At 49.3% G+C, this 18,630-nt stretch overlaps 1 pseudogene; it reads right to left on the bottom strand.

Annotated features, from left to right (window-relative positions):
• LOC136060164 (olfactory receptor 14C36-like) overlaps window positions 1–18,630 on the bottom strand; it is a 55,541-nt pseudogene continuing 36,911 nt past the window's right edge.

Here is an 18,630-nt window from a genome sequence, read left to right as displayed (position 1 = left end):
CTACACAACAACCGTCTCGCGCATCTCTAACGGTGGCGTCCGTGTCTCGATGACGGTGCCGCTAGGGAACGCCGGACACGTCTTCCCGGCTACGGACGACCCGGTCGCTCGTCGCGAGAGGCGGCGGCAGCAGACGGAGGTGGCAGCCGGGGCGCCGTGCGATCTTCGGCCACGTCTACCCGGTTTCGACGGAGCTGAGCGTGCTAAGCGGAGGCGCCTAGAGGGCGCCCCAGGGTCGTCGTGCAATGTTCGGCCACGTCTACCCTACTCCGACGGAGCTGAGCGATCCGAGGAGGCATCAAGAGGGCGCTGCTGGGGAGGCTTGCGGTCTGCGGTGACGTCTACCCGGTTTCGGCAGAGATTAAATGGGAGTATTCTTGGCCATCCTAAGCGAAACCAGAGCAACCCAAGAAAAAGTTTCAGGATGAGCACAATTGGATTCCTTTTGATGAACTAATATATTGGTCCGTAGGCTAAAACGTGCATCCCTTTTGCTAATCCAGCCTGTATCACCTCCACAGTGCCTGCTGGCATCTCATTTCTCTATAGAAACAGAGATAAGAACAGAGGCTGTGTGAGAGTCAGCACTGACCCAGAATTCGTATGGGCTTCAGGAGATAGAGAGCAGCCTCAGTAGAAGCAGGCAGAATCCAAACGCATGTTTAGGAACATAATAACCAATAATATTAATTGTGCACTCACCCATATATATGAACAGAAAAAAAAATGTATCAATAGAAATAAATAAGCATTTTAAAAGTGAAAATGCGTAATATGAGCCTGCTACAGGAACAACAGTGAGTCAGTTGTAGAGAAAGATGAGAAGTTAATCCCTGCTGAAATGTGTCCTTGCCATCATTTTCCCCACTGCATCCTTGAGTTCCTGGTTCCTCATGATGTAGATGAGGGGGTTCAGTGTTGGAGGCGCTACTGAGTACAAAAATGACACCACCAGGTTCAGGGATGGGGAGAACAGGGAAGGGGGATTCAGGTAGGCAAAGAAGTCCGTGCCCACAAACAGGGAAACCACGGCCAGGTGAGGGAGGCACATGGAGAAGGCTTTTTGCCGGCCTTGCTAAGAGGGCATCCTCAGCGCGGCCCTGAAAATGTGCACGTAGGACAGCACTATGAATACAAAGCACCCAAATACGGCAAGAACACTTACCACAGTAAATCCAGTTTCCCTGAGGTAGTCTGATTGCGAGCATGAGAGCTTGAGGATCTGTGGAATTTCAGACAAGAAAACTGGTCCAGAACATTGCCCAGGCAAAGTGGTATAGAAAATGTATTGGCAGTGTGTAGCAGAGAAAATAAAAACCCAGTGCCTCAGACAGCTGCAGCCATGGTGGCACAAGCTCTGCTGCCCAGGAGGGTCCCGTAGTGCAGGGGCTTGCAGATGGCAACAAAGCGGTCATAGGCCATGACTGTGAGAAGGGAATACTCTGCTGAAAACAAAAACAAAAAGAAAAATACCTGTGCAGCACATCCTGCGAAGGAGATGGCCCTGGTGTCCCAGAGGGCATTGGCCATGGCTTTGGGGAGAGTGGTGGAGATGCAGCCCAGGTCGAGGAGGACGAGGTTGAGGAGGCAGAAGTCCATGGGGGTGTGCAGGCGCTGTTCGCAGGCTACGGCAGTGCTGATGAGGCTGTTGCCCAGGAGGGCAGCCAGGTAGATGTGCAATTAGTTTTGCTTTACTGACTTACTTACTTGAATTACAGTGTTAAATGCCATGAGTAATGCTGCTCCAGTGAGCTCACAGCCTGCTCACATCCCACACATCCTGTAAGTTCCCTCTCCTCTCTCTCTTCTCCCTCTGTCACCTGCAGATCATGCCCCCAGCATTAATACGTGGTGCACAGAAACTGCTCCCGGGCACAGCTGTTTCTCTTCAGCTCTGCCCGCTTGTATGAGCTCCTTGTGTCCCAGGGGACCAGCCCAACTCAGCGGGAGAGGATGTGATTTTCTTCTCCCCATCTCTCTGGAGATGTCCATGAGTCTCCATGGCCAACAGCTTCTGAAAGGCTGCTGGATGATCACAGAATCACACATAATGAAGACATAGAATGGCTTAGGTTGGAAGGGACATTAAAGTCACTCACTCCCAACCCCCCTGCCATGGGTAGCGTTGCCAACCCCCAGATCATGTTGTCCAACAACCCATCCAATATGGCCTTGAATGCCTCCATGGCTGGGGCATCCACCACCTCCTTGGGCAGTCTGTTCCAGAGCCTCACCACCATCCATGTGCAAAAATTTCAGAAGAGGCACTTGCTGACTTACAGACAATTGCTGATGAACAAGGTGCCTGGGGTGCTCCTAGATGTGGGCAACACTGCCTGCAAGCTCTGGTAAACAACCTCAGAGATAGCCACCTCCTTTCTGAGCATTAGCTGGGAGCCAAATGTGAATGGGAGTATTCTTGGCCATCCTAAATGACACCAGAGCTCTGATTTTAGGACACCTGAGAGTATCATTTTTCACCTGTCCCCTTGGAGCATGCTGAGTTATACCGCATTATAAGCCCCACAATGGCTCTATTGCCCGTGTGCCCCCTTCTGAGCACCACTACCATTGTGTAGACACAGGATACAGCCAGGGTATATCCAGTGATGCTTTGCGAATGGAAAGCTTTCTAAAGTGTCTTTACACTAAGGAGAACACCAAAACTATGAACTCCTTGAGCTAGAAATCTTTTTGCATTTGCAGACCTAGAATCTTCTGGGATCACAGAAACATGGCAGGATGGTTCCCACCTGTGAAGCGATGAAAAAGAGGGATAAGGACTCTTCACAGGGGGTGGTCAAGGAAGACAAGGATAGGCTACTGCTCTGTATGTGAGAGCACACTGAGCTCTGCCTTGAGAGGGCAGAGGATCCCACTGTGAACTGATGGAAATGGCTTAAAGAGGAGACCAGCAGTGCCTGTTACTGGTTTCCTGATCAGGAAGAACAAGAGGAAGGGGACCTAAAAAGACAAACAAAGCAAAAAGATGCACAGAAAGGAGGCAGTCGGTGAGCCACGCTGTGGGCCATCCCCAGCCCTCGGTGTGAGAGCAGGGCAGTCTGGGCTGAGCACGATGGATCTGTCATGACAAGGAGCAGTCCTGCAGTGCTGAGCACAGACTGCCTGAGGTTGCTGAAGTCTCCATCTGAACAAGAGGCAACGCGTTTGGCTCAAGCTGTTTGGGATTCAGGTAATGAAATGAAAGCCTTAACTCCCCCCTCCTGCCCCCAGCACCTCTCCTAACTTCCACTTTGGTTTACAAATCTGCCTGTGGTTAGAGGCCAGATCTAGGTGATCTGTAAAATCCCCTCCAACCTGAACCATTCTATGATTGTGTAATGTTATGTCTGCACTGCCTGAGCTGAATCACTGGGCTGTATAAGGGAAGCCAACCCCTCCCTGTCCTGATCTGTCCCCTTTGTCATACATGCCACGAGCAGAGGTTTCCAGATTGGACATCTGCTTCTCTCATGTGCAAACGTGTCCAACCATGCTCCTGGAATCTAGTGGACATGTGGTGATTAACTGATCTGACTTTGAAGTATGTATTGCAGTGATGATCCCGCTGCCTTTCAGGAGCTGTCAGCCCTGGAATCCCCAGGACATCTCAGGGGAGATGACTGGGAAGAAGAAATCACATCCTCTGCTGCTGAGCTGTGTGGGGCACCTGGGACACATGGAGCTTCTATGAGTGGGCAGTGCTGCAGAGAGACAGCTGTGCCCAGGAGCAGCACTCGTGCAGCACACAGCAGGGCTAGGGACTTGAACTGCCCGTGAAGGGGAGAGAAGAGAAGGAAGAGAGCTTTCAGGCTGTGTGGCACATAAGCAGGCTGTGAGCTCACCGCAGGAACAATTCTCACAGCCCTTGGCAAGGTAAGTCTCTCACTGCAGGCAAGGAAGCCACATTTCCTGGAGGATTCACTAAATCTGGGACATACTATTGCATGTCAGGCTGCAGACTGTAAGTTTCTTCAACAGGGAATAACCTCTGCTCCAGCTGAGGGCTTCCCTGCTGCAGCATCAGAGCACAGCCCTGAGGGCTGCTTGTCTGAGTGAGCTGCACTGCCAGCTATCTGCCCCAGGTCAGGTCCTGCAGCTTTTGGAGCAGCGAGTGCTCCTACTGACCTTAAGCTGAAGGCCGCAGGACACAGCTCGCTGTAACCTTTCAGTTCTGTGTTGGCAAGGGGATCCCTGCGAAGTCGTGGCACATGCAGAATAGTTGTGTGCTATGTGTGCGCTGTGAAACAGTATTCCCTCCTGTACCACAAGTGTAGCTGATAGCAGCATTCAGTTAGAAGTAGGGACAGAAGGCCAGTGCACTCTGTAATACACCAATACCACTGTCCTCAGTATTTAAAAGCTTTCTGTACTGTAAGAAAAGCCAGGCACCCACCCCATGCAGCCTCCCAGATTTCCCAGGACTAACTACAACCCCACCTTATAAAGCACATCCATTTCATTAGACAGGGATTGCAAGCTATACTAGAGATATAGGATTTATAAATGCTCACTGATAAATACCAAGGCTATTCCTGTTCCGAGTGGCTAAAGAACAAAAAGCTGGAGGTCCTGCAGTTAGGACACAGCTGTGAAAGTTAAAGGGTGCTTACATCAGATGTGGGGTTGTTTCTTTTATTTAAGCAGAGGTTTCATGGTTACTTTGAATCATAAATAAGATCTGCTTCTAGTAGCTGACCTGTCTTCAGCTTCTTTTAGTCTTGTAGCCTTGCCTGGGCCTGTTTCAGTAACAGCACCTTATGGTCCTATGTTATTGTGCAAAGCTGTTGTTTTAAGCTTCTGTCTAGAAGAGTTGTTACATGTTCCAGACATAAGTCTGGCAGTCAGAAAAAAAGAGTTAAAAATAATAATAAAAAAAAAAGCACTGTGAGCCAAGTTATGAGGAATTACCAGGTAGAAGAGTTGGTTTCTTCATTCGGGAATGCTATTTGTTACATTTTCCTTTAAGGAAAGAAAACAAAAGCAAAAAGATGCACAGAAAGTAGGCAGTCGGTGAGCCACGCTGTGGGCCATCCCCAGCCCTCGGTGTGAGAGCAGGGCAGTCTGGGCTGAGCACGATGGATCTGTCATGACAAGGAGCAGTCCTGCCGTGCTGAGCACAGACTGCCTCAGGTTGCTGAGGTCTCCATCTGAACGAGAGGCAACGCGTTTGGCTCAGGCTGTTTGGGATTCAGGTAATGAAATGAAAGCCTTAACTCCCCCCTCCTGCCCCCAGCACCTCTCCTAACTTCCACTTTGGCCTTATCTAGTCAGAACTATCCTTCTGATACAAGGGGGCTGAAATCAGCTCCCACCAATTGCAGATGCCTCTGTATTTTCCTGTGCAAAGCCACTGTCTCCCTGTAGATACCAGGCACCATTCCTGGACAACTCCTGTTCCTCACAGTGCTCCCAGCACCCGAGCCTGCCATCTCCAGCTCCCCATGCTGTACCACGTGCTGAGCATTGGGAACAAAATTTTTCAGCACCTTCCAAACCAGCTCCTAGAAGTGCACATCCATATACCAAGATGGGTGCTACAAATGGCCTTCCCTCAGAAGAAGAATGTCTCTAATGAAAGCAAGGCACACAGCAGAAAACTTCCCCCAGCATCCCAGCCTTGCCCAGCCACACTTGTCCCAGGACGGCTGCAGGCTGTGCAGCCGGGTGCCCAGGGCTGTCATGCAGAGCAGGGTCAATGCTGTGCCCCAAGGGGCTGCGTGCCGGGGTAGGGACTCTGTTGCCTGCCAGGCTCAGTACTCAGCCTGCCCAGGGAGCTGCCCAGGGCCAAAGAGCTCACAGCTACACTGCACCAAAGGGGAATTTCCACAAGGAAGACCAATACTGGGATTTTCTGCTGTTTTTTTTTTCTATTTTCTGCTTCTAGGGGAGTGTAAAGATGTAAAGTGAGAAACAGAACATCATATATCATGCACACAGCTGAGAGTCCTAAAATGCTTTCAGTCTCTCTTGTTCTTATGAGCATGTATTTTCCTTGCTGAACCAATTGAGATTCTCTTATGTTCCCTTTCTCATTTGCAAACATGAGCATGCACCTACACAGTGCCTGCTAACAGGATGGGTTCTGATCAACAAATAGGAATGCATTGCATCTGAGCTGGTGTCTGTATGTTCAGACAGGGAAAAGATGAGGAAACACTTTCCAGGTGAAAAGTCTGCAGGCATGAGAGATATGATCGGGGAATGAGAAAAAAGTAATAGCTTAATCTTTTGAGAGGAAGAATTTCCCAGAAGAAAACATATAACTGCCTTTATCGTGGACACCTTCTTCAAAGCAAGCCCTTACCCAGAAACAGCCCTCACGGCTGTTAGATCCTCTGCAGCCAGAGCTCTTTCAGAGTATAGGAACATCTACTCAGGCTGGAAAAGCTGGAAGCTGGAAAAGAGTTGGCTTTCCCTTAATGAGAGTTATGATGTATCTCCCTGAGGCCCTTCGGAGCTGTGATCTGACCTTCAGGATGCAAATCTTTCCCATAGCCTGAAGAACAAAGTCGAGGGAAGAAGCAGAGTGATGCTATATGCATGGAAATGCTGTGGGGTTGGTGAAATGGACGTTAGGTGTCTGTTTTAAGAAGCGCAGTGATGAGGTCTTGCTCACGTCCCTTGAGAAAGGGTGGGCGTTGTGTGATGAGCAGTCGGTTCCTCTTCTCTCAGCAGGGTCTGGCTTCTTTGGAAGGTAACTTGTGAATGCACTTGCCTTCCATCTCCAATCTGTGCTATTTCACAGCAACTGGAAACAAGCCCACGAGCTCCCTTTATCCTGCACTAAGCAGCAGTGAATCTCTTTGCCTCCCAGGTCTCAATCACAACCGTTCACAATGAGTGCAGCAGAAGTGCTCAGGATTTCTGACTTCACTGAGCACCCTTTGGGCATCATGAGTAGGATGAGACCATAGGAGAAAAAGCATCCCTAAGACTTTGATTTTCAACCCACACATTTCTTGTGTCAGTTGTACAGATGCCTACAAGTACTTTTGCATTAGAAGTGATTTCAACTGACAAATTCTAAAAGAAAATCTGTGACCACAGTACCAACACATTCCTCACAGGGATGTGGTTGTTTCCTTGAGAGAAGAAAGGCAGAGGCCTTCATGGCAAACTCAATGTCATGAACTGTAGCTTACATCACTGACCTCAACGAACATTTCCCCCTTGGAAAGACCTGTCTCTAACTTTCATACTCCTTGGACAGGTCCTCATGCCCAAAGGTCCTAATACCCAGAAGTGCCAAATGCCCAACAGCAGCTCCATCAGCGAGTTCCTCCTGCTGGCGTTGGCAGACACGTGGCAGCTGCAGCTCCTGCACTTCTGGCTCTTCCTGGGCATCTCCCTGGCTGCCCTCCTGGGCAACGGCCTCATCAGCACAGCCGTCACACAGTCATGGCCTATGACTGCTTTGTTGCCATCTGCAAGCCCCTGCACTACGGGACTCTCCTGGGCAGCAGAGCTTGTGCCACCATGGCAGCAGCTGCCTGGGGCACTGGTGTTCTCTATGCTCTGCTGTACACTGCCAATACATTTCCTATAGCACTGTGGCAGGGCAATGCTGTGGACCACTTCTTCTGTGAAATCGCCCAGATCCTCAAGCTCTCATGCTCACAATCATACTGCCTCAGGGAAACTGAAATTATTTATTTTACCAAGATGGGTGCTACAAATGGCCTTCCCTCAGGACAGGAATGTCTCTATTGAAAGCAAGGCACACAGCAGAAAACTTCTCCCAGCATCACAGCCTGGCCCAGCCACACCAGTGCATGCTCCAGGGCTGCACACTGCCAGAGAACAGCTTAACACAGTGCTGGACCGTGAGGTTAAGTCCCAGCTTTTCCCAGACAGAAGTACAGATGAGCACCTTTTGGTTTTGGTGAACTACTAGGATTCAGCAGTCATCCCCACATCCACCTCACGCAAAGCCATATAGCCAACTATGCAGTTCTGCTCTTGCACTGTGGTTAAGCTGATGGTCCTTAGAAAGTTTTTCCATGTCCATTAATGGATTCACAGTGTCAGTCCAAATGTCTTTCCAAAAATCATAACCGATATGAAAAAAAAGTGCATTGTGCATCACAGTGAGAGGGGTTACAGCAGGAGTACTGGGAAGGTTAAGTTGGCAGCGCAGTTCTCAGCATCCTAGCAGAGAAATGGGAGAGAGAGCCAGGGGATGGCAAGGCAAGTAAAGAGCAATCAATTGCAAGGCCAGTTCTGCTCAGATTATGTGATTTATTGCCTAACCTCATCTCCAGCCAAGATGAGGAGCAGCTATGATCATAAGTAATACCCCTAAACTTGCCCCAAGCTGTCTACATCTTAAATCACCACTTCCTAAGTTTTCAGCTGAGTTCTCCCTCGTGCAATGCAAGAGTCAGGGCTCAGTAGCCTATTCCAGCTCTGGATTTCCAGCTCCACTCAGGAGCAGTGAATGACCCGCAGGAGACCTCTGAGGAACGAGGACCTAGGCCCTATAAAGTCATTTCTGATCTTCAAAAGAGACTTATCAGGTGAAATCTTTATGCAGAAGAGACAGAACACCCACAACTTTGTGCCTGCGTCTTCCCAGAGATCCTCATTTTGCACTCATCATTTCAAGGGGTTCAGTAAGGACTGTGCAGTAAATAGCTACACAAAACCAAAGCCAAGCCAAAATCTCACGGTTCCTCTTTAACCCCAGACAGGACTCTGCCATCCCGCACTGCGTGGCCAGGGCACTGACTGAAGCCATGTATTGCGTCGTAGGAAACACAGATGAGAAATTGTTTCAGTTTCCTTTGTTACAGTGGCTTAGGCTTGCGAATCTTCCCAAAACCTGGTGCTACAGAAACCCAATACTGAAGGCATGGTCTGGTGTAAGGAACCGTACAGCAGAATACCTTTGTGTGCAGTCTGGCCTTGCCCGGTCTGTGGGGCTGTGGGGGTTGGGGGGAGGACAGGGTTGTGTTGGCTTTTCTTTCCCTGAGCCACATGATAGAAATGTCCCAGAAAGTCGTGGGTTACCTTTGGAGTTCGCTTCATTCTAATTTACATCATGTCTTTTTTTTTTTTTTTTTTTGTGTGTGTTTACTGGTTTGAAATGTATATGCCGAGAAGCTCATGTATTTTTATGTAAATATTTTTTGTGGTTTCCCCACTGCCCTCCTCTGTAAATATTTAGAATTCTCATATTCTCACTTTTTATGATGCAGATGTGGTTTTGTTTCTGTTTTTTATTTGTACTGTAATGCAGCAATCCAGACTGAGGTGTCTTGTATTAAGCAAAAGCAACAGTCCCACTGAGCTCACACTCAGATGTACAACGTGACAGCATTAATCAAGCCAGGTTAAAAACTATTCCTGGGTACATTTGTGCTTGTGCCTCTGCCTCGTTAATTTACAGTAAAAAGAAAAACCTGGAAAGCCAGTTCAGGGCCACAGCAGGGATCTCTAAAGCCAAAGGACAAGGTGACTTTGTGCTCATGTGCCAGTACCCCTACTGCTGCTCGTCTGCCCGTCACAGAGCGGCCCTTACCGCTGCGTAGCGAACAACAAAGCGGCCTGGGCATCTTCAGGCCTCCCTCCTTCTCACCCAGCACGACAGGGCAGCAGAAATAGCTCAGCACAGACGGTGTGGGCAGACAGATGGCAGCGGCCATGGGGATTCTGACACAGCAGGCATATGGCTCATTGGCAATTAATAGCAAAAGTAATCAGGAGGACTTTCAGCAGGTCTTCTCTGGGGGGGACACCTGTAATGACTGAGGGTTATTGCGTTTGGTTTGGCCTCGCACGTTTCACAGAGCCCACGTAAGGAATACGAGAAAAAAAAGGAGAGAGAAGGAAAGGAACAAACTAGGGGAGCAGGAATGAATGTGGAGTGGGTTATCCCTGCGTGCTCCCACCAGGCGGCATTGTCCAACCACTTCTCACTGCCAGCTTTTGGGCCCACTCACGAGAATTAGGCTTTGTTCTTCTAGTCAACTCTGTTCAGGTGCCCGACTCCTGATACCTAGGGAAAGATTTGGGGGTGTGTTTTGGGGGTGAGATTTGGGTTTTTGGGCTCTGGCTTAATGTCCTGGGGCAGGAGGCTCCTGGAAGTGATAACCAGAGCAACACAACGGGTCCACAAAAGGCACACACGCAAAAACCAAAGTCTCCCCTCCTGCAAATCAGCGGTCACCCTGAAGGACAGACAGTCTCATCAGGAGCAATATATTCCAGGAGAGCCTCTTCCTGCTGCACTTCAAGTTGTCAATTTAGACACAACATTTATAAAAACAAAGTGCCAGACAGGGCCAGGTTCTCAGCCAGGCAGCCAGCAGAGCCACCTCCACAGCCCAGGGCTTGCTCCCAAGGCTGGGAGACACCTGCCGTGCCCCTCGCCCCTCCATCACGTGCTCACCTTTCACAGGCTTCACTTATCAAGATCTTTTAGCTGTCATTCTGAGAAAGATCTTAGTGGTCACCTCATGTAAAGGATTTGTTTTGCATCTCTGGTTCCTCTTCTTTCCTTTCAGTTCCACTTCTCCCCCTTCATCCAGCCCCAGCGGATGGGAATGGGAGCACAGTCTGTCTCAGCTTCTACAGAAGATGCTGTGAGTGGGTGGGCGCACAATGAAGCGTGTGCTGGCCAAACACAAACAGGAGACCACATGTTGGGCATTCAAGATTCACTAAACAGAAGAGGGGAGGTTTGTTGATAACACCGTGCAATACAACAGCCTTCCAGCTCACACTTGCTGAGGTACATGTAGGGAACAGAAGGTGCCTCAGTTACTACAGTGCAGTCTCCGTTTTCTGCAGCACAGCAAGAGAAAGGCTACTCTAAACATCCTCCCTCCCCTCCCCATGTTTCTGACAGCACTGCCCAAGGCCGGCTGCCCTTTGCTGTTTGCTCTCTTATGATTTACTTCAGCACATGGCCAACATCAGTAACACAGATTACTGATAAAGCAAGCATCAGTGCTTTCCAACTCACTGATGTTTGAAAGGCTTCATGAAGCCGTGGCGTGTTCCTGTATGCAGCAGATAGGAAAAAGGAATAACAAGAAAGCATACATATAGGTAATTAATTTTTTAATTTTTTTTTAATGATGTTCTACTGTCACTAATGTCCAAGAGGCAAAAGCCAAAGTCAATACACAGAAACGGAATCAGACTGAAAGCAGCAGTTGATTTGTGTGTCTTTGCGTCCCCTTCCCTTCCAGGCAAGCAAACAAGGCCTTTCAGAAATTGCTGCTTTATTCATCAATGAGAGGGGTTGTGTAGATGGAATGCTGGATTCCAAAAGTGCACGCAGGTGCCTGGGGCTTGATCAGCATCACCTGGAAGGAGGAAAAAGGAAAGGCAGATCAGCAAGGGCCCTTCTCTTCTCTGCTGCCCTGGCAGCCCGCTGTCCCAGTGCATCCCACTGAAGGGAAAGGGAGCGGGAAGCTGCTGTCCCTTCCTCAGCTCGGAGGTGGGACGGTGGCAGGGAAAGAAAGTGAATTCCTGGTTCCCTTCCACAGCCACAGAGACAACTTCCCGAGGAGAGGCTCTTCTGAAGAGCTGCAGAAATGCTTCGGGACCCAGGCAGCACCTGGGAATGCTTTTCCGCACCCCACCACTGTGTCCTGCCTTGCTGCCCCTCCTGTCAGCCCCCTGCTCCTTAGTTCTGTCAGGACTTGGGGTCCTCATTCCCTTGGCCCATGGTCCTGGGCACCTGTCCTTCTCTATCACTGCTCAGAGCATTTTGTGTTCTCTCACAAAAGACCTACAGCTCCATCATGGCATGAGCTGACCCACGGCAAATGTGCTGCACAAGTGGTACTCACTTGGTCCGGGGGTGATGGCAGTCTTTGTCCTGGATCGTCCCTGGAGGTGGGTGCCTGGAGCCATGTACTTCCCCTTCCTGGTGATGGCAGGCTCCACAAAGTAGCAGGGACCTGGCCCGCAGCTGTCCACTGCAGGCAGTTTAAACCCTATAAAGCTGTACATGGGGGCGTGGGCTTTGGTGGGGCTGTGGCCCACGTAACCTAGGAGGAAAAGCAGAAGAGAGCACACCTCTGTGTGGCTGCATGTTTCTAGCTGCTTTGGAACAGGGGCAGTTAAGTGCCCGGCCCCGAATTTCCCTTCCCGCGTGACTTCTTCCTCCAAGAGCAAAGCAGGAAAGTTGTGCAGGACCTCGGAGCACAACAGTCAGTCCCTTAGTGCAAGCAGCCATGTGAGTGCCTTGCAAAGTCACCAGAAAAAGACAGCGGAGCTTTGGCCAGCACGCTGCCTGTACCCAGCAGTTTCCAAAGGATTTCCCGCACCACCCATGCAGGCACTCCACAGCGAGAGCCCCCTAAGGATCAGCTGTTCTGCAAGACCCCGTAACGCCTCTGTACAGCTGCAAAGCTGAGCCTGTGCTGGGCAGAAGAGGGCCCTGGGTCACACAGGGCAGCGCCGGCGGGATCGGCCTTCCTCAGCCAGGCCTGGCTCGCTGCTGCGCCAGAGAGCCGGGAGGCTGTGACAGAAAGGGGAAAGGCTCGGGAGCTGCTCTGCCCCATGACGGCCCCAGCGCGCCCCATGCCCTGGGAACGGTCGCTGTACCTGTTGTCCCCGGGATGCAGTACTGGGGCCCGGGGCTGGGGAACTGGGCCGAGATGAGGCCGCGTGGGCGATGAGGTCTCCACGTCCCCACCCAGGCTCCGTCCATGCTGGCGCAGAGATGCCTCCAAAGCCTAAAGGCAAGAGCAGAGGAGTTACTGATGGGCTGCCCTGACGGAGGCCACAGGTGAGCTTTGCTTCCTGCCCCCCACGCCTTGCAGCCCCGAGGGGCAGGCAGGAGACAGTCTCTCCTTTGCTCAGCTGTCAGCTGTCCGCCACGTGGCTTGCAGCTCCTGAGCCAGAAGGGCCGGCAGCAATTTCTCCTTACAATCTGTGACACAGTCATCAAACTTGTGAAATAAAGCAATCTGAGCAAAAAAATGAAAAACTCGTGAAGAAACTTCCTGAAATAAGGAACTCTGAAAATGATGACTGAAAATTTTTGAGATAAAAAGTGACGCATTTCTGAAAAATTTCTGGAAAAAGGAAATAAACTTGATGAGAAATCATAAAACAGTCCTCCATAAACTACTGGGAAGAGAAAAATAAAAGCAATAAAACAGAAACACTGATAAGAAAATAAAAAGCAAACCCTATGAATGCAGCCTTGGGGCATGGCCCTGGCAGTCCGTGCCATCCCCTCCATCCCCAGAGCGCTGAGCAGAAGAGATGCATACAGTGGGCACATCTGGGATCTGTTCCACGGGGCACAGCTCTGCAGGGTGCCCTGCCTGGGCTCCTCGTACAGATAAGCCCTTTCTTGTTCTCAAAATCATCTAAGAATGGAAGTGTTTGTAGTAGGGCAGCCAACATTTCCAAAGTGACAGGCAGCCAACCTGGTTTGATTACAAAAACAATGGAAAACCTGACAACTGATTTTTTTCCACCCTGCTGGCATTTCTCATAGGATCTCACGGCACTTCCAATAGGTACTGATGTACTTCCATACACCAAATGGCAAGGGACTGCCTGTTAAGTTTCTTAAATCGAGGAATAATCTCCAACGAGAGAGCCTGTAACCTGATTTATTTACAAGAAACCCCTCTATGTGAGCGTTGCTATGAAATACCTGCTCTTATTTTGCATATATGCAGACATAAATCCATAAAGATGAACACAGACAGATTCTCCTTGACGCCACTATGCAGCATAAGGGAAATTCAAGAAGGGCCTTCCTATGCCCAAGTTGAAACCTTTGCAAACACAGGGTGTAAAGGAGCATTTTCACCCCCACACTTTTCAAGCATCCCATTGGACAGTACAGATGGACTCTTTCACAAATAGGCTTCTCACCAACGTAGAGCTGTAACACAGCCAGCTCCAAGGGCTTGTTTGTGCTGTGCCTTGAGAAGAAGTGCATCCCAAAGCCGTCCCCCACTCCATAAACACAGATGTTGATCACAGTTTAAGGTGGGCTGTAAGAACAATGAAGGCACAGGATTAGTGTGCTTACACGGGCTGCTCCCTGCATCAATCTCAAACTCTCCTTCTTTACTGGGACCTTTCAGCCCTAATCCAGCAGAAATAAGCAGCAGTTCCTTAAAGGAATGCTGGTGGATTACTGGGGGAGTTAGAAGACCACCACATCAGGTTTGCTCACATACTGGTCTCTTTGCTGATCTCGCCAAAATCCTCATGTGCTCTGCTGTGACTGCTGCAGAAAGGAAACTTGCCTCCTTTTCTCAGGTAGCTGGTGGGAGCTGGCTCGCTCTGCTCTGCATGCTGCTCCTCCTCCTGCAGAGTGTCAGCCAGCCCCTGAAAATCACCAAGATCTTTGTCTTAGAAGCTCTACAGTTACTACCAGTGCGGCCTTTCATCATTCAGGAAATTTTATTCAAACCAAGAGGGAAAAGCAACTCACTGGGACGGGGCTATTTTCAGAGCAGGACTCTCTTGGGACAGGGTTATTTCCAGAGCAGGACTCCTGAGAACCCTTGTCTCAGTGTTCCCAGATTGGACCCCATAGCATTCATCCCCTACAAAGCAACAGTCTTTCTAAATGATTTATTTTTTCTTTTCTTCACTTCATTCCTTGAAATGCACATTCTGATACAGTATCCTCATTTTTCTGTAAATAATTCAGAGGCTTTGCCAAAACTCACTCACAGTGGAAGCCCCACCTAGCTAATGTTCCTCCTTACAGCACAAATCTAAGGAGTGTAGTTGCAAATTCTGAATGTCACAAATCTCAGACACCTTCAGAGACAAACAGACAAAGCAGAAAGCTGCCTGCTGGCACCTCACAGGTCAGCAGCAGAACTGGGGAGGGAACCTCAAACTAACACCATCCCTTCCTGCCTGTCCTGTTTCTTTTCCTTCTAGATCCAACACTGCCAGGAGGTTTCCTCCATTCCCACTCCCCCACTGACTGTTTTTGGTGAATGTGCTGCACTGATACCCTGACAGGGCAGGTCTCAGCCTCCAACCTGGAGTGAAAAACTGTGCCACCTTCCTAGACTCACTCTGTTCTTTTGTATTTAGCGTGGTGTGATGACAGCATCATCCAGGTTCTCAGCACAGACACTGGTCAAGGTTTAATGCAGGCTGTTGGCAGATGTCAAAATCAGTGCCAGAATGCAATTGCAGACTGTGAGGTTGCACTGGATGTCAGGCTGAACAAGAACCAGTTCTTCCACATCCTTACAAGAGGACATTTAATTCCTTTTCGTAAGTAAAGAGCAGCAAGTCTATCTGCTGATCTCTTACTATTTCCAGGTCTAGCTAGCACAGGATTTAGTTCAAAGGCCACTCTGGAAAGCAGAAGGTCAAGGAAGCCTGGTAATTTGGACAGGTACTGGCTGACATGAGGGCTAATACAGACTTGCCTCTGCAACCCAGCATATGACACTACTTTGCTTCTGTGCTATCACCAGCTCAGAAGCTTTCTCGTCAGTTGATATCAAACACAAGAATGGGACACATTTTGGAGAGGGAATTCAGTGAGTTTGGGCATTTTTTTCTTAGCAAAGTGACCATGAGAACCACTGGAACATCTTGCTTAAGAGTTGTTACTGCTCTGGGTAGGCAGCTTTGGAGTCTGAAGGAGTGAAAGGGAAGGGCAAAAGTGCAGGAGTGTTAAAAACATCACACTGTGCTCTAATGCAGCAACAGTGCACAGATATGGCCTAAAACCAAATCCATTTTTTAGCTCATGCACCATACCTGCATTCACCTGTCAGTAACTGAGATCAAGGAAGCGCTTGGCAACTGCATTTCTGACATACAAAGCCTATGGCACTAACACTGTGTGCCTCCTGAGCTCCAGAGCACTGCTGAGGCACCCAGAGTGGTTGGTCAGCTCTGAAAATGCTATCCAGAATGCTGAGAAGCACAACTTCTTCCCGTGCAGCACCACTCTGTTGGTGCTTCTTTTGGTCATGCTGGAGCTGCCCTTCCCTCCCAGCTTGGTGCTCCCTCTCAGCTCCAAGCAGCTGCTGGACAACCCAGGGGCTTGTCCTGGGACTGAATTTCACCACACTTCCTGCTGCAACAAGTGGGAGAGACGTGTCACCTGTCACACTCCCTCCTTCTGAGAGCACTGTCCTACGGAGGCTGTTCCACTGACTGACCTCTGGTGTCCTGATAGACCTCACATACACAAGACAGGGGACTGCTTCCTACAAGAACAAAGATCATTCTCCTGGAATAAGATGATAGGATGTTACAGGGGGCGATTCTATAACAGAGGACATTCTTTCTGCTCAGATGTCGTTCAGTGGAAGCAAGAAACAAAGGCACTGAGCCCTCAAAATTGTCAGGCCTCGCAGACAGCTTGGAGTGCAAAACAAACCCATAAAGAAAACTCTTTTCTCCAGGGACAAATGCAAAAGGCACAGCCAGTGCTCTGCAGGCTTGTGGGTGGCAGAGGGCCTGCGAGCAGCGTGATCACAGAACTCCATTCTAATCATAGGTACGTTAACTTCACTGCTATTGAGTGCCAACTGCTCCAGATTTCAACGGAAGCAGTGAGACCACAGTCAGCTCTGCATCCCTGCGTGCTGCATTGGCTTTTCATTCACAGTACAATGTATGGTGAACTATAAGCAGGAAGACCTACACCGATCTACTTGCATTCAGCAAAGCACACATCAAACCTTCAGCTTGACACCCGGGTTGGAGCGGTTCAGGCTGCACACGGTCAGTGCCCCTCCAATGATGCAGACAGCAGTATCCTGAGGCCTGTAAGAAAGACACAAATACAAAGCTGGAATAATCCTGCAGCAGCCATGGGCGTGGAGGCAGCAATCCTGTTGTTATCTCCCCACATCACATTTCATTTCTGTGATGCATTGGGATGAAGACCACCAAAACACACAGCCCAGGAAATCGCCTTTAAAACACCATCTCTCCTAAACATTTACACACTGTGCTCATGGTCCTGACAGCCTCCTCAGCACACCCACACACCGTATCCCTGCGGAGCTCCACCGTGACACATCACCAGTGTTTAATGCACGATGGAGATGCTGCTGCAGCTGTTCAATCCAGATCGATCTGGAGTCAAACGAGGACAGCAGTGGGGCTTCAGAGCTCTCGGGCTTGGTTGGAAGGGCACAGGCCAGCCACAGTTTTGCTGGATGATTACAGAACAGGGGATTTATGCTTCAGCTCAACTCTGAGGTTACACTCCCTACGTAGCCCCGAAATACAGGATTTCACAGAGGGAAAAGAAGAAAGGGAGAAGGGAAGTGTCTGCATCTAGCAAATGCAAAACCAGGCACATCCCCTGCACATTCTGCTTTCAAGGGTGTATGGGAACTGCTGAATCACGGCCTGAACCACTGATTGGTCACCTGAGGTGAGCACCAAGTCAGCCATGGGGGCACAGGTGAAGGTGATATACCTGTGTGGGTGGAAGGGGTGGAGCCTAGTTCCTCCTCTCTCAAACCCCATTTAAGGGCTGACCACCACCAGGGAAGGATCTCTTCTTGGAGATCCCTCCCATGTGGAGTCCTCTGCGAGCCTTGTCATCTTAAAGGTGAGCCATCTTCTCTTTTGTATTACCTGTATAACTGTTTATATAGAACTACTTAAAATATACCATCTTCTATACTATTCCCTGGTGGAGTATCGTCATTAGGAGTTATTTACCCTACATTTGGCGAGCCAGGCAGCTCTAACTAAATCCATAATGTCCTTTATTTGGAGTATGTTTAAATGGGCCAAGGGGGAGAACGTTACCCCCCTAGAACAGACAATCCCTGGTCTAATTCCAGGATTCATGGGGTCACCCTACTATGGATTGGCATCCGTTATTGAGAAATGGGGACCCATGCGGGTTCCAGGGACTGCCGCTCCTTCTCCATCTTATTTGACTGACTACTTTGTAGGATTAGATAAAGACATACTTGTTACCAAGGAGCGGCGGTTAGCTGCCTCTGCAGTAGCCTGGCCATTAGTAATGGCCATACTCAAGTTAGATGTTGCAAATGTTAATATGGAAACTGAAAATCAGTTATTACGAGACCGTATTGAGAAACTGGAACAACAGCTGGGTACATTAACAACCAAAAAGCCTGGCCTAAATGTCACCACAAGACAAATACGGAATATATTGGTAGAAGACACCCCAAAATCAGAGGAAGAAGACTCTGATATGACAGGGGAAAAGATCTCTAAGGCAGATCTCGAAACTCCATCTATGATGGACCCATTCGAGATTCGGCCTATTATAACTCAAAAAACAAAAAAGGTACAGGATAGACCAGCAGGGGTGCCTCCTGACCAATGGCCCCCTGCAGAAACCTGCCTCCATGTGACCGCTCGTCCGTATACAGCTAATGAGTTGATGGACCTAGTACAACGGTTCCATCAGAAACCAAGGGAAAGCATACCATCATGGCTCCTAAGGTTATGGGATGCAGGAGCTGAAAGTGTTTTAGTAAATGGAACAGAAATGTCAAAATTAGCATCTATAACGATAAACCCGGCCTTAAGACAAAGATTATATGCAGCTGTCCATTATAATGAGGAAAACCATTCTATTATAGATTGGTTGATGGCTGCATGCCGCTTAACATGGCCCAACAAAACCGATATCCCTCTTAATACTGGTTTGTGGTCCTCTAT

Source organism: Cyrtonyx montezumae, unplaced genomic scaffold (assembly GCF_038088225.1).
Source record: "Cyrtonyx montezumae isolate F1298 unplaced genomic scaffold, pur_monq_1.0 scaffold_9, whole genome shotgun sequence".
Lineage (NCBI taxonomy): Eukaryota > Metazoa > Chordata > Aves > Galliformes > Odontophoridae > Cyrtonyx > Cyrtonyx montezumae.
Note: the sequence above shows the minus strand (reverse complement) of the source record. Positions and strands in the feature narration are given on the sequence as shown.